The following is a 12,575-nucleotide window of genomic DNA, read 5'->3' as shown; positions in this document are numbered from 1 at the left end:
TATCCCCAGTAGGGGGTGTGCAAGAGGCAGCTGATTGATGACTCTCTCTCATCAATGTTTCTAACTATCTCTCTCCCTTCCTCTATGTACAAAATCAATAAAATATATATTTTTTTAAAAAAGAAGTTTGGGGGGTTGGGGAGAGAGAGTCTATGATAAAGAATTGGAAATTCAAATTCTTTGAATGCTACTGTAGTAAGGCTATATACACACATTCAATTGCGAGCTATATGCCAAACATTTTATATGCATGATTGTTTTATGTATCATTAACTCATTTAATTCTTTTATAACACAGACACTGTTATAACCTCCATTTTATAGATGGAGCTTAAGTAATCCACTCAAGTCAGAAATGGTAGAGCCAGGATTGGAATCTAAGAAGTTGAACTTCAAAGTCCCACATACTTAATTATTCCAGTACTCTCTTAAGGCCTTCCAATAAACCAGAGGCTCCTAAAGCATAAAATCATGCTAACAGAATGTTCCAAGCAGCATATTAATTTATTCAACTATTTATTTAGATCAATATAAACTTTTAAATATTGATTTTATATTATGGATAATCCAGTGTTGATTTGTTTATTCTGCTGCTCAAACTGTTCAAGTTTTGGCATTTGAGAACTCTTTTAGTTGGCTCATCAATGTGGGATTGTAGTTGTAGCTGTGATGGTTGGAGTACTTCCTCACTTTCTTGCCCTATAAGATGCTCCAGGCTCATCTTTTATATTTCTTGCCCCAGTCTTAGAATCAGCCATTTCTCTAACGAGCTCTAGTTCTTTTTTTGGACAATGACATTAAAAACCAAGAAGTAGAGCCGAGACTGGTTTGGCTCGGTGGATAGAGCGAGGGATCCCAGGTTCAATTCTGGTCAAGGGCATGTACACTGGTTGCGGGCGCATCCCCGGTGAGGGGTGTGCAGGAGACAGCTGGTCAATGTTTCTCTCTCATCGACGATTCTAGCTCTCTATCCCTCTCCCTTCCCCTCTGTGGAAAATTAATAAAATATATTTAAAAAAACAACAACAACAAAAACAAGAAGTAGGTACTAAGTGTGTTCCTGGCTTTCTTTTAACTTTCTAGCTGGCAAGAGCACAGAAATATATCTGTATCTAAACCCCACTGTGCACACATATCTATAAATATTTCAATATGAAAGCACCTACATCTGTAGTAAGCTAGACATGGGTTCATATGCATGTCTCCAACTCTAATTCATTACTACATGGACCATTCTAGCCTCCTCCCCTTGTTTATCTGTAAATTCCCACTCTAACAAGTGAGAAACCCGTCTCCCAAGATCCATTTGCTTAGTTACTCAATTATAATATACATATATATCAGTATCAGAATTAGCCTGTAGCCCTATGGGATACAATTTTATCAATTAGACAGCGCTTATGTGCAGTTCCTTTTGTCTTAGATTCCACTCCTTTCCTAATTTACTTAGGTCAACACTACCCTCCTTCCCCTGTAAGGTTGTTTCATATATTTGTAATACAATTAGATTCTCTAGTCACCATTTGCATTCCTCCTTCCTGGGATCCCTGACCACCTAAAAGATTTTTGCTTGATTTTTATACATTATAGAGTTTACTCTTTGCACTGGAAAGCCCTATTTGTTTTGACAAATGCATAATGTCATGTATCCACCATTACAGTATCCAATAGAATAGTTTTATCAAGCAATTATGTTAACAGAATTAAATCCTCTATGAAAGTAGTGTGGTTGGGTAGAAAGAGAAACTAAAGTCAAGCTCTGTGATTTTAATGCTACTGACAAGCCACAGACTTTAGAAATAGCAACTATCCTATCCTCTCAGGGTCCCAACAGCCTTATTGTAAAATGAGGGAGTTCAATTAGATGATAATAACATACAGCATTTACTAAAACACTATGTGTCAAGGATGGTGCTAAACAATTCAGATAAATTATCTCATTTCTCACAGCTCTACATATAGTAGATTCTGTTATTATCCCCCGTTTAAAAGATGGAATTAAGGCTTAACATTAACTTGCACACGATCATCTAGCCTGAGAGTTGTACAGCCAAGACTCTAGAGTAGGAGTCAGTGTATTATGGCCTGATGTCAAACCCAGCCCACTGCCCATTTCTGTAAACCCTTGGCAGATAATAGTTTTTACATTTTTAAATAATTGGGGGAAGGAGGGTCTTATTTCATGACACATGAAAATTACATAAAATTGTAATTTTAGTGCCCAAAAGGTTTTATTGAAATACAGCCTCACTCATTCATTTATAAATTGACTTTGGCTGCTTTCACACTACAATGGCAGAGTTGAGTAAGCTGCAACAGAGAAGACTTAACCAGCAAAGCCTAAGAGTTAGTATTTGACCCAGAAAAACTTTCCCAAACCCTGCTCTAAAAGCCTGGCCTATGATTATATTTCTAAGAATTATTCTTAAAAGGGTAAACTATCAGAACATTAGAACAACATCCTGGACAGAAATATTTTAGAGCCTGAACTAAAAAATTCTGTTGCAAAATACCACCTTTTTACTTGAGTTATAATCTTATTAAATCGGAAGATATTTCTATTCACATCTACTGGTATTCATTATATAAACAGGAGTTATTGCATAACTATTTTATTGATGTATTTTTCTCTACCGCACCTAAAAAGATGTGACATATTTTCTATTCATAATAAAAATGGTTCTGAGTTCCATGCTTTATAAATTAACTCTTTATTAAATAAAAACTCTAGATTAAGCTCTTGATTAAACTGTCAAAAAGAAATGGTACCTATAATTATAGCTAATACTTGCTCAGCACTGTGTGTCAGGTACCATTCTTAGTACTAGTATGTATTCCTTGCTGTCTCCTAATTATCTTCTATGGAGTAGGTACTACTATTATTCTAATTTAAGAGATGAAGAAATTGAATAGCTATCCAGAAGTCACACAATAAGATAGAGAGCCAAAATTTGAACATAGGTCATCTCACTCTAGGATCTAGAACAAACATGTCAACCTCGTGGCCCACAACAAATATTTCTTCAGCCCAGCCAATATAATGTTAAGAAACATTTTAATAAAAATTTTGTAACTTAATTTTTACAATATCATGTTATACATAATTATTAATAACGAACTACAACGTTCATTCATGACGGATTCGTGTTGCATTCATTTCCCTTACATGCCTTACCAGCAGGGGCACCATTTCTCTCCACTAATACTAGCAACAAATATTTTAGTAGCGATTGCCACGTCATTAGCCTTGTACTGACTTGTTTGGTGTGTGCAACAGGACATATTTTGGAGTTATTCAGTGTCTGGTAGTTACTGTTCAGGAAGAATTTTTTTATTAAAATATTCTATTATTTATGTTAATGATTATTTATTTCAGCCCTTTGTATTCAGCACATCTCTATCAAAACAAACCTGCGTTTCTATGAAAATTAAAGCTTTTGTGTGTTTTTTGCAGCACACATAACTTAAACCTTGTTTATTTGACCCATGTTAGGCTTTGAGTTTGACATGCTTGATTTAGGAGTTGTGCTATAATATACTGCCAGTGGATTACAATGCAGATTAGGGCCTTTAAACAAATGAAAAGAATGTCATTTTTTTAAATATTTTTATTTCAGAGAGGAAAGGAAAGAGAGACAGAAACATCAATAATGAGAGAGATTCATCGACCGCCTGCCGCCTGCACATCCCACACTGGGGATTGAGCAGCGATCCCGGCATGTGTCCTGAATGGAAATTGAACTGTGACCCCTGGTTCATAAGTCAACGCTCAACCACTGAACAGCGCTGGCCAAGCTCAATATATATTTTTTAAATCCTAAATGCCTGGATAGTGTGGTCACAAGTTCCAAAAGCCTAGGTTTGAGGCTCCATCCCTGGTGAGACCCATGCAGGGGCAGCCAATCAATGTTTCTCATTGATATTTCTATCTCTCTCTCCCTTTCCCTTCCTCTCTCTCTAAAAAGAAAATCAATTAAAAAATAAATAGAAAATGCTAAGTACTAGTAATTCATATCAGCACCTTAGAGAAACATCTAGGTTTATTATTCTCTATGGCACATAGAATTTGCATAACTGGACCTGGCTGGTTTGGCTCAGTGAATAGAGTGTCAGCCTGTGGACTGAAAGGTCCCAGATTTGATTCCGGTCAAGGGAACATGCCCAGGTTGTAGGCTAGATCCCCAATAGAGGGTGTACAGGTCGTCATTGACATTTCTTTCTCTCGCGCTCGCTCGCTCGCTCTCTCTCTCTCTCTCCCTCCCCCTCCCTCCCTCCCTCTTCCTTCCTCAATGAAAGCAATAAAAATATATCTTTAAAAAAGAATTTGCAGCCTAAACCGGTTTGTCTCAGTGGATAGAGCATTGGCCTGCGAACTGAAGGGTCCCGGGTTCGATTCCCGCCAAGGACATGTACCTTGGTTGTGGGTACATCCCCAGTAGGGGGTGTGCAGGAGGCAGCTGATCAATGGTTCTCTCTCATTGACGCTTCTAACTCTCTATCTCTCTCCCTTCCTCTCTGTAAAAAATCAATTAAAATATATTTGAGGGGGAAAAAAGAATTTATATAACTGTGTTTATCTTTGCAGAACTCCTCGGTATGTCACATACATATAGCTACAACTGTATTAATTCACTGTACACCCTCAGAGTCTACCACAATCCCTTGAGTTTGGCAGATGCTCAATAAATGGTTATTGGAAAGATCAAAAAGCATTCACTTGGTGTTCAATAAATATTTATTGAATGAATGAAAAGAACAAGGAGTTTCATAAACCAGCAGTCACCAATCTTTTGGACTCCGCAGACCACCAGTTGGCGACCGCTGTCATAAACCAGCAGGTACAAGTATCACTAACTGTTAACCTGAAATGAAGTAGGCCTGGATCACAAATGTCTCTGGCTTTGTAATCCTTAAATTATGCCTGGTCTGTACTTAAGCCTTAACCTAATAAATTTCATAAACAAACCACTCATTATTCAACCCATGTCAAACTATATTCATCTTTCAAACTACTTCTAATTTTACAGGATTATTATTCATATTTTTTCCTAATTCAATACAATTTAATCATAGTCCATCTTAGTCTTCATCATTCCACTGTAGTCTAATTTCTTTATCTTCATACAAACGACTCACTATTGTCTTCATCATTTACATTGCTATCTTCTGAAAACTCCCCTCCTAAATTTCTTCTTCCTTGAGATACAATAATTAGAATCCGCTAAATAGTTTAAGAGTAAGTGTATTGTGGTTTCATACCAAGATAATGCAGTCCACTTTTAAATTTTATTTTCCATAACTCTCTTGGGAATGACTAACATTTTGTTGGCCTTTTGGGAACCATTCAGGCAACATTCTCAGTGATAAAATGACCACTTGGCCTAGCATTCTTTTTACCATACTGATGATCACTGGCCATTTTCTGTTCATGTACAAAGATATAAGATTTACCCAGTTTATCTTACGTACTTATCAACTAACTTCTTTTTTTTTTAATAAATTTTTATTGTTCATGTTATTACAAATGTTCCTTCCCCCCCCTCATTGCTCTTCTCCACCAGGTTCCCACCCCACTCTCTGCCCCCTCCCCAACCCATTGTCCTCATCCATAGGTGCACAGTTTATGTTCAGTCTCTTTCCACATCCCCCTCTCCCCTTTTCCCCATGACCCTGAAAAGCTTAAGTTGTCATGCACAAACCAAGACAATTTGTTCTTTTATAAGAAATAAGAATAGTTTTAGTACCATTACCAAAAGGGGAACTCTACTTGAATACCCTAGGAAAACCCTATATGTCATTCAAGTCATTCCCTCCTACTACTTAATAGTTTCCCCTCATCTAAACCAAAACTAAATGTGTAGCACAGCACGGGGGTGGGGAGGCCTGGAGGGGATTAATGGGGGGGAAACAGGAGACGTATGTAATACTTTCATCAATAATTATTTAAAAATAAATAAATAAAAACAATGTATATCGCAGCCTTTCTTCTTTTTTTAAAAAAAAATATATTTCATTGATTTTTTACAGAGAGGTCAAGTGATAGTTTAAGAAAAAACCTGGTAGTATAATGAAAAGATATTGGGTTGGGAGAAAAAAAGACTTGAGTTTGCCAAAACCGGTTTGGCTCACTGGATAGTATCGGTCTGCGGACTGAAAGGTCCCGGGTTCAATTCCGGTAAAGGACATGTACGTTGGTTGCGGGCACATCCCCGGTAGGGGGTGTGCAGGAGGCAGCTGGTCAATGTTTCTCTGTCATTGACGTTTCTAGCTCTCTGTCCCTCTCCCTTTCTCTCTGTTGAAAATCAATAAAATATATTTAAATAAATAAAAAATACTGTAATTTTTAAAAAAAGAAAAAAAAGAATTATTAAAAAAAAAAAAAGATTTGAGTTTGAGTTCTACTTGCCAATGGGTAGTAATGGAACTTTTTCTGAGTTTCAGTTCTCCTTATTTGTAAAATGGGAATAATAATTTTCACTTCTGAGATTAAATGGCATATTTATTGTACTATAAAACAGCATATTGATTAATGATAGTTTATTTCCATCTCTGAGTAAATTAACATACCGAAGGCTGTGATTGCCCTAACCGGTTTGGCTCAGTGGATAGAGTGTTGGCCTGCCAGCCTGTGGACTGAAGGATCCCAGATTTGATTTCTTGTCAAGCGCATGTACCTTGGTTGCGGGCACATCCCCAGTAGGAGGTGTGCAGGAGGCAGCTGATCCACGTTTCTCTCATCGATGTTTCTAACTCTCTATCCCTCTCCCTTCTTGTCTGTAAAAAATCAGTAAAATATACTTTAAAAAAAAAAGATCTTATCAATAATCCTTCTTCTTATGGAAATCACTAGTTTCTCCAGATGAAATAACTTAGTCACATGTGCAGGACTCTTTAGGGCAGCGGCTCTAAAACTCTAGCCGCACTAGCCAGTGTGGCTAAGCGGTAGAGTATCAGCCCATGCAATGTAGGATCAAAGGTTCGATTCCTGGTCAAGAACACATACCAAGGTTGCAGGTTCATTCCCAGTGCCAGTAGCCTACTTGAATGTGGGCGACAACTAATCAATGTGTCCTTTAGGAGGATTAACAACAATAACAAAAAACTATGAATCTTAAACTATGGGTCCATGAATTTGGATGGAAGAAATTTACATCCTTTTCACTAGCCCAGGGGTCCTCAAACTTTTTAAAGTGGGGGCCAGATCACAGTCCCTCAGAGAGCTGGAGGGCCGGACTATATGAACTACTAATTCCTACTGTAACACCTCGGCTGCGCTCACTGCCCAAAAAACCTGGCGGGCCGGATCAGACTCCTCTGCGGGCCGCATGTGGGCCGTAGTTTGAAGATGCCTGTTAGCTGAAATTAGCATTTCCTTCAATTCTGAATGTAGGCAGTACACCATAGCAGTATTAGTGGACTATCACTAGTTGTTATTTAATTCAATAATAAAAGCAAATGTCTTACATCATAAATTTAAATATTTGAACTATATATATTAAAAAGTCGTATTCCGAGAAGAGGCTCACAGGCTTTCGACTGCAAATATGTAAGAATCCTACTTGCTCTAGAGACCATTACAAAGGCTGTCAGTCCTTAGTAGTGAAAGTTTATAAAGACATGTCATAGTTTACTCACTGTCCTCTAGTTCAGTGGTGGGCAAACTCATTAGTCAACAGAGCCAAGTAGTATCAACAACAGTACAATTGAAATTTCTTTTGAGAGCCAAATTTTTTAAACTAAAACTTCTAACACCACTTCTTCAAAATAGACTCGCCCAGGCTGTGGTATTTTGTGGAAGAACCACACACAAGGGGCCAAAGAGCCACATGTGGCTCGAGAGCCGCAGTTTGCCGACCACGGCTCTAGTCCATTAAAAATATGAATAGCATTTAGTCCCAATTATTTTCTTATATTTAAGTTGTCAACTACAATTAGTATTACTGATTTCCAACTTCTGACCTAACATATATGGAAATCTCGTATGTACTTATTAATTAAGCACAGGCATTAAGCTTCTTTGTGACCAACTTTTCAATCCTAAGCAAGCCTTCTGTATCATCATTAGCAAGTGAATCCAATGCTTCTCTAAGCGAATTTCTGCCTTAATGTACAGCCATGGTCTGAATATTTGTGCCCCACTCCAAGTTCCATATCCCCAAGTTGATGATACCAGGAGGCAGGGCCCGAGCCTTCATGATTAGGATCAGTGCCGATAAAAGGGGTTTAAGTATTAGCAACTATGTTCTCCTCCTCTGCATGCTACAGCATATCATATCAAAATTCTTATATTTAAGATGCAACTTAGAAACTTGTCATCAATTTCACTTATTTTCCTCCAGAAACTCAGTTTCCTCTTAACTTTACTACATTTTTTCCTGCCCCACCCCACCCCCAACCCTCTCTAAAATTCACTGCATCCCAGAATTTATGTTTTGTGTGAACTTGTAAATTGACATGTTAAATCCCTAAACCAGTTTTAACCTTCTTGTGGGCTGAAGAGGTGTCTAGCCCTTCGTCTACTCAAGTGACCAGTCAAAAGCTGTTATACCTCCCCTCAGAAGTAATATGACAAACTCCCATTAAGTGAAATTCTGTCACCAGTTTATGGTCTGTTGCGTAGACAATCCCTTTCCACCTTTGATACACTCAAAATGTTTTTATTAGTCATAAACTTTTCTAATCTCATTTGTGCTGTTAACAGTTATTTCCTATCTTTGAAAAATGGTTTGGATTCTTTTGAAATAAAAATGTAGAGGAAAAAAGAACAGGGTAAATTAAAATAATGGAATTTAATCCTTAAAAACAAATTCATTTTTAGAATCTAGTAGGTACCCAACTTTTACCATATAGAATAACCTCATATTGTCCTTTTATATGAAATATTAGTATATTTCAAGCACAAAACACAATCTGAATGAAATATTATTTGACAATAAAAAGGAACATGCTACAACATAGATGAACTTTGAAATATGTTAAGTGAAAGAAGCCAGTCACAAAAGTACACAAGTGTGATTCCATTTATACAAAATACCCAGAATAGGCAAATCTACAAAGACAGAAAATATATTAGTTCCAGTGGCTGTGGTAAGGAGGAATGAAAAGTGACTGCTAAAGGGGCTTCTTTTCGGTGTGATGAATTTAATAGGGTTGATAGCTGTACAACTCCACAAGTACATTAAAAATCACAGAACTGTACACTTTAAAAGGGTGAATTCCTAGATATGTAAATTATGTCAATAAAGCAGTTACTAAAAAACGAATTAAAAGCAACCACTAATAAACTACAATGAAAACTTCCCTGTGGGAAAGGAAATCATGAAAGTTACTGATTAGGAAAAGTAAGCTGGTTACCAGTTCCGTTAGTGAGGTCAACCCCCTAATCCTCTCTCCCACTCCTACCAATAGATATAGGAACATGAAACCAAGTAGTGTTTCAATCAAAGAATTCGGTACAGTTGGCCATTAACTAAAATAGTGAGTGCCTTCTGAGGCTCTATCACTCTCAAACTGTAGGGGGCTTCTACCCTCGGTGATTACGGAAGTGGTAGCAGTTTTCATCAGCAAGCTCAAGAAGGAATGTCAAATAGGATGACATTTGCCTAAACACCCTAAGAAAGCCGAAAAGACTAGGAGTGTCACCCACACACTCCTAAATCTGCACGTGTTAGGCTGCCCCCACCTAACACCAGCAAGCAGCATGCACCACAGACCCACACTCCAACTTACTCCCAGAAATTGACACGCTACCAAGCCCTTAGATCTCGATTGCTATGGATAGGTATAACCTTCACGGGGTTCCCACTCGAACCTAACCAGCCCTCGCCCTGCCCCACCCCACCCCCAACCCACACACGTGTTAGCCCGACACCGCCCCACCGGGTCCCACGTGCACCTGGTCTAACACACTCCCCACATGTGGGCGCCCCACGGGCTCCCTCGGCTGGCTGAGGTCACCGTGTGACCCCTGGTCTCCAGAGGTCTGAGAGGGAAAGAACAAGGCCCAGGTCCCTGAGATCCCAACCCTGCGAAGAGTGTTCACACCCATCCTCCCCATTAAGCCCAACAAATCCGAGGGCCGGGGGCGACGGCCCCTTTAAGACGCGGCCCAGGCGTCGCCCGCAGAGAGGGGCGCAACGGGGCCTACACGACCCCCACTCCGTTCGCCCGCCCACGTCTAGTCGCCTCACCTCGGGCCGCCGGGCCCCGCCGCCGCGGCGGCGGCGGAGGGGGGGCGGGGTGCGGGCGGGGTCCGGAGGGGGGGGTCGCCCCGCCGACGGTGGAGCCGCGGTTCGCTCTCTGAGGCCGCAGGACGGTGACTGCGTTGGGCGTGGACGCTCCTAGCCCGCTCCCTCCGCGGCTCCTGGGACCCCAAGATGGCGGCGGCGCTGAGGCGGCTGCGGGCGCTGGGCCGGCGGCGGCGGCGGCCACTTTCACTCACTGAGAGGAGCGGAGCAGGGACACGGGGAGCCATGGCGGGGGGGAGGAGAGGCGCCATAGCCAGGCCAGAACAATCGAGCCGCTACTCAGCTGGTTTACCCCTACCCCGCCCGCGCTCACTGCTCATCGCCGGCCCGTGCCTTCCGCAGAGCAGTTGCTCACGGCCTCGAGCTGCTCGCACCCCGCCGCTGCCGCCTGACGCCCCGCGTGGACCCGGGTTCGGGGGGAGACCCTAATCCATGCCATCTGAGTGCAGATTGGTCGGGGCTGGGACCGGCGAAGATTGCCGAAAGGCGGCGGGGAGGAGGAGAAGGATGTCGTCGCTAGAGTGAGCAAGCAGATCTCGCGGGAGTAAATATCGCGAGACTTCTCCAGGCCTGCAACTGCTGAAGAAAGGTTACTTTTCCCGGAAGTAACGTCAGTGGTAACGGACCGGGATCCTGGGAATATTCCTTCCCGCAGGCAGGGTGCAGGGTGCAAGTGGTTAATTTATTAAGGGTTACCGAACTCTGAGAAAGTCCATTTGAAAGGATAGGTTCGGGTGTGATATTTTAATCTGTTCCTGGCCTCTTGGGCAGGGTTTTGCACCGTCGGCGAAGTGCCTGATGTGTAGAGCACCCTTACACGGTAGTTGGGGTCTCTTCAGGCTCAGACCAAGACCGCTATCCTGTGACATAGGCTAGATGTCTGAGTGAGAGCTTATGGTTCAGGGATTTGGGAACACACAGACTTCAACGAGCCTCTGAAAAACGAAATAATTGATTTGTCTGTACCATCTCCATAGTTTTAGCCCCACGCTACTTAGGTTTACTAAACTCAATTAGCAGGATCTGTCATGAGGAGGACCTACTGTGTATATAGCCTAAATGCAGCTAAGGATTCGAACTTCCCGAAAGTTAACTATGCTATTTCAATTCCTTCGGGTCTCGAGTTTTTTTAATTCATTTCAACCTGACCCTTAGTATCTAAGCAGAACAGCATTTGCTTAAGGTCGTTAAATAGATTTACTGCGCTAATTTCACTGGGCTTAAAAAGTTAACTGCCTCAGGGCAAAATACTATCCTTTGTATAAGAAAGAAGGGAGCTTAAGAAAACATCTGCCCATTTATGCAAAAGAAAGATTAAACCAGAAATTAAAATGATTGATTTCGCCCTAACCGGTTTGGCTCAGTGTCGACCTGCAGACTGAAAGGTCCCAAGTTCGATTCCAGCCAAGGGCATGTACCCTGGTTGCGGTCACATCCCCAGAAGGAGGTGTGCAAGAGGCAGCTAATCAATGTTTCTCTCTCATTGATGTTTCTGGCTCTATTCCTCTCTCTTCCTCTCTGTAAAAAATCAAAAATATAAAAGTAAATAAAATGATTTATTTCCTAATGGGAAGGGTGGGGAAAAAGGGGAGGAATTGGGGAAAGGTAGAGGGTTGATGAGGGATTGATAACGATTTTTGTATTGGACTGAATCTTAAAATCATAGTTAATGTTTCATATACCTTCCAAAATGAACACCTGCAACCGAGAGGGTAACAAATGAGTAACAGTGAGCTGTCTGGAGTATAGACCAAAGGGAAAGAATATAAGGAAAAAAGTAAGTTAGGGACCAGATTGTAGTTTTTTTAAAGTTCAAATGTAGGTTTTCATTTTATATTACTGTACTAACAAATTAACACAACAAGTGGCTTAAAATTACACAATTTATTATCTTAAGAGTTCTGTAGGTCAGAAGTTTAATACCAGTCTCACTGGACTAAAATCTAGGTGTTGGCAAGGCTCTAGGGAAAAATTTAGCTCCTTTTCTAGCTTCCAAAGGCTGCTCTGGTTTCTGGCTGCCTTCTTCCATCTTTAAAGCCAGCAATGGAAGATTGGGTCCATCTCGCATATCTGACCAATCTTACCCTTTTAAGGATCCTTGTAAAACAAAAAAAAATTCTTTAAGAACCCTTGCAATTACATCAGGCCCACCCAGATGACCCAGGATAATCTCCCCATTTTAAAATCAAGTGTTTAGTGATTTTAAATCCACCTGCAACCTTACTTTCCCTTTGCCTTGACACTTACCATGCTCACAGGTCCTACTGACATCCTTGGAGGGGGAGATAGAAAGGCACTCTCCACATCTATTCTACTCTCCACATCTGT

The 12,575-nt window shown here is 40.8% G+C and overlaps 1 protein-coding gene across 3 annotated transcripts in view; it reads right to left on the bottom strand.

The window, feature by feature from the left end:
- The window catches only part of INO80 (INO80 complex ATPase subunit), a 144,506-nt gene extending 133,990 nt beyond the window's left edge, over positions 1-10,516 (bottom strand). Inside the window, exon 1 of one of the 3 annotated variants that reach the window (XM_036445403.2) lies at positions 10,191-10,516. The gene's annotated coding sequence lies outside the window, so the exon portion shown is untranslated. The remainder of the gene's footprint in view (positions 1-10,190) is intronic. The other 2 variants (XM_036445393.2, XM_036445386.2) reach the window with 2 other exon arrangements.
- Between the last annotated feature and the right edge of the window lie 2,059 nt (positions 10,517-12,575).

The sequence above is a fragment of the Pipistrellus kuhlii genome, unplaced genomic scaffold (genome assembly GCF_014108245.1).
Source record: "Pipistrellus kuhlii isolate mPipKuh1 unplaced genomic scaffold, mPipKuh1.p scaffold_m20_p_1, whole genome shotgun sequence".
Lineage (NCBI taxonomy): Eukaryota > Metazoa > Chordata > Mammalia > Chiroptera > Vespertilionidae > Pipistrellus > Pipistrellus kuhlii.
This window is presented reverse-complemented; position numbering and strand designations above follow the sequence as displayed.